A 4124-nucleotide genomic window follows, 5' to 3' on the forward strand; every position below is an offset into this window, starting at 1 on the left:
ATCCCACAACTCTTCTGGTCTTCAGTCTTTAGTGTTTAATGTATCAAATCTGTTCTTCAGATGATCTCTAAATTCAGGTGGGATATATTCTAGGTCATATTTTGGCCCTTATGGACTTGTTTTCATTTTCTTAAGATTCAGTTTGAATTTGTGTGTGTGTGTGTGTGTGTGTGAATTGAGTGAAGTTTTACAGAGCAGATCAAACTGACATCTTTGCTCTTTATCCCTTTACAGAGGTCTTGTACTGCAGATTTGCCTAATGCAATATGTCATTTGATTTTTTGACTGCTGCTTCCATGAGTGTGGATGGTTGATTTGAGCAAAATGAAGTCTGACAAAAATCAATCTTTTCTCCATTTATCCTGATGTTATTTATTGGTTCAGTTGTGACCAGTTTTGTTTTCTTTACATTGAGATGCAACCCATCCTGAAGGCTGTGGGCTTTGATCTTTATCTGTAAATATTTTAAGTCCTCTTGGCTTTTAGCAAGCAAGCAAGATTATATCATCTGCATATCACAGGTTGTTAATCAGTCTTCCTCCAATCCTGATACCATATTTTTCTTCATATAATCCAGTTACTCAGATTATTTGCTCAGCATGGAGATTAAGTATGGTGAAAGAATACAACCCTGGTACACATTTTTCCTAATTTTAAACCAAATGTATGGTTGTATCCTGTCAATGTATGATTCAGTTTGTTGTTTTCATTCTGCAATGATTGTAACTATCAGACATCTTTGTTTTCTTAGTTTTGCTTTTTGATTAATGAAATCATATTTCTGTGCATCTAATAATAATGGACATAAGGAGCCCTGGTGTGGTACTGTAGGATAAGCTCAGCACCACAAGGTCAGTTTGAATCTCAAGGTTGGCAGTTCAAACTCATGATCATTCCTCAGAAACCCTATCTTGGGTTGGAACCCTAGCCTTAGTTGGAACCAACTTGACAGCACATCACAGCAACAACAACAAAAATAGTGTGTATGAGGGAAACAGATGAGGTGTTCTGCTCCCACAAATGTTCAAAAAGCCACACGGAAATCCTATACAGTTTCACCATGAGTTGGAATCAACTGCATGGCACTGAACACCAACAAGGCAACTATAATGTGTATGGGAAAAACTGAAGACTTCGCTCTAATCTATGATCATGTTGATGAGTTTAAGGAAAGCGAAGTAGATGATATCCACGCAGCAAAAACTACTATTAATATTTGCCATTTTTTCCATCACTTCACCAAACAACTCAGAATTTCCCTTTATATTAATAAAGATAACCAGTATTAGAAGAAACAGTACATTTTGGTTATAAACTACCAACTTAGCTAGGTAGTTCATATAGTTTGATCTATTCTTTATATATATAAATGCTTCATTTTATTAAGTGTGGTTGAAACAGAAACTATGGCACTTAGAGAATTGGACCAAGATGGCCTACTTAGAAAGATTTCTAGCCCACCCTAAGATCTCAAGACAACAGCTGGGTATGAAATTACTTTATCTGAAGGAATGGTGGTGCAAATGAAAGAAATGAAGTAGGATGTTTTGGTACATTTTGTACCATTTTGTAGAAAAGGTAAACTAAACATGCATGTGGCTGCCTTGGTGGCCCAGGAAATCACGCCTGTGGCCATGGAGAAATCAGGGTAAAGCTTAGCTCTCTCCATTGCTGTTTCCCAGGGTGTGCTTGTCAAAGAGATACTCTGCCAGGCCAGAATCTGGGCCCCAATCTTTCGCAAGTTAGTTACATAGTCGCCCAATCCTTTGATGGATTTCACCTTCTCGTCCAGGTAATGCGTTTCAATGGTCACACAAGTGGGGGTCGTTCTTGTCAGTGGCCTGTTTGTGTAGTTCCAGTAGTGACTGATTGACTCCATTACATTCAGCCCGCTGTCCCAGTCATCCTGGTCTGGTTTCTTGATATCCTGCAGGAAGATTGGACCACCTCCTTGGTTCTGCAGCTTCATCACTTTCTCAGCATGTTCCCGCTCCTCACAAGATTGGTGCAGAAAATATTAGGCAAAATTCTTCAAAGCCACATCGTCACGGTCGAAGTAGTAAAACATGGACAGGTAGACTAGGAGGCGTAGAGCTCCAGGTTGGTTTGGCGGTTGATGGCGGTCTCCGAGTCCTGATTGTAGTTCTGGCGCACCTGCGAGGGGGACATGGTCATCAAGGCGGTGGTGGAGGAGAGGCTCGGCAGCGCTGTGCTGGAGCAGTAGCAAGGACCTTAGGGCGTCCAAGGGCTATCTTCAGATAGCCTGTGTCTAAGTTGCCCATCCCTATCTACCCTGTATACAGAGGGGATAGCACTGATACTTGATGTGGCGACTCCTTCCCTCTCTGTTGATATTTTGAGCTACTACCTCCATGTGTATAGGTCAAGTTCATTAAAGTGTAGCAATTTACCCTTGTTTCCTTTATCAAGAATTGTTGTTTTTAAATCTTCTTCTAGGTGGGTTCTGATTATCAAGCCATTGAGACTAGGTCAAATGGGTACTATCTGCAAGTTTGGGGAGTTCTTGTGTGTCTCCCCTCACATCATGCCAGCTGGATGCTTCACTTTCAGCTCTAGCCCTCCACGGCTATGTCCTTGTCCATGGGCTCAGGAGTCCCCAGGTCTCACCACACTTTGGACCAACCAGCCCTTCCTCTTCTCTCTCTCAGCTCCATGTCAACCAGAGTCTATGGAATGTGGTTGAACTCAGCCCATTTCTTCATTACTGCCTTTCCCCCTCTTTCACTCACCAGTAGACTAATGTGGTCATCAGCAAGCTTACATGCCAGCTCATGTGTTCCCTTTGAGTTTCAGTCTTAGAGGGGAGATTGTTCTGAAAGAACTTGGTTGATTTCATTGATGGCTTCCTTGCAAAAAACTTGATTATTCTTGTAGTAGCCAATCATACTGCCATTTTTGTTTGGGGTTTTTCCTGATGATCTTTCTTTGAAGATGTATCTTCTGTCACTCTAGCTATTCCAGGATATTCCTCTTGTCCTTTCTGGTGGGAAAGTCCCACCTCAGAAGGTTTTGGATGGGGCTTAGAAAAACTTTTGCAATGCTTACATTCAGGGCAACTTGGACTAATCTTTCTGATTTTTACAGTGACTCGTCAGGCTGTGATTGTCTCAGACTTATATGGGAGAGAAATGTAAATTAAACTAGAAGGTTTTCTCATCCTCTTACTGTTGTTTCTGACTCTTCTGAGTCCCAGTTAGTCATCCACTTCCCAGTCATATCCCAGTTAAAAAAGTGTTTGGTCCCTCGGTGTTCTCATGAATGTGTCTGTGGTGTGTGCTATTGTTATTTTTAAGTGTCATTGAGTTGGTTCTGACTCACAGTAACCTTGTACAGAGTTTCCAAGGAGCCATTGGTGGGTTTGAATCAGCAATCTTGTGGTTAGCAGTCTGGTGCTTATCCTACAGTCCCACACCAGGACTAGATGTAAGTGCTAGATCCTATAATTCATATTTACCATTCTGTATTTCTCTACAATTGGGTCAAGGAATCCAGAAGCCTAAGCTATTTTGGGTCTCTACTAGAACTAAGAGCCCATGATTGTATTTTCTATTTGGTAATGTCTTATTCGGCTCAGTAAAAATGACATGCCTGGGAGCATTTAGACTCAGAGAGGAGCTTTCCATATTTTGCACATTTTCAATGCAGTGACAAAGGACACAGTCACAGTCGATTGCTTTGCTGGACTTTGACTGGGAACCTTGTTATTAACTAGCCTAAAAAGAAAATTTAAAAGTAAAGGATATTACTCATGTTGGCATTTGAGAAATTGTCCTACAGGAAGCAGGATATACTTCCATTTGACAGTGAGCAAAAGGTACTTTGGATTTTTCATGAATCCTTCAACATATTTCATCAAAGGAAAAGCTGACATTTTAATTTACTGTCAACTCTATGAGTAGATTCTATTAAATTCTTGAGCTCAATTCAAATGCATCTAATAAGCTAGCATTAATTATAATATTAGTTGTGTAAATTGGCTCTATTCAGTAATTAAACTAAATGAAACAATTTTTCTGAGTTTCTTTAATTCATATATATATATGGTTTGGAACGGATCAGAATTGGTCATCATAGATGCTAGCTTTTATTAAACAAATTCTATG

At 40.1% G+C, this 4124-nt stretch overlaps 1 pseudogene; it reads right to left on the minus strand.

Moving 5' to 3' along the window:
* Nucleotides 1–1655: 1655 nt before the first annotated feature.
* LOC102813273 lies at nt 1656–2184 on the minus strand (annotated as a pseudogene).
* Between the last annotated feature and the right edge of the window lie 1940 nt (nt 2185–4124).

This window comes from Chrysochloris asiatica, unplaced genomic scaffold, assembly GCF_000296735.1.
Source record: "Chrysochloris asiatica unplaced genomic scaffold, ChrAsi1.0 scaffold00465, whole genome shotgun sequence".
Classification (NCBI taxonomy): Eukaryota; Metazoa; Chordata; class Mammalia; order Afrosoricida; family Chrysochloridae; genus Chrysochloris; species Chrysochloris asiatica.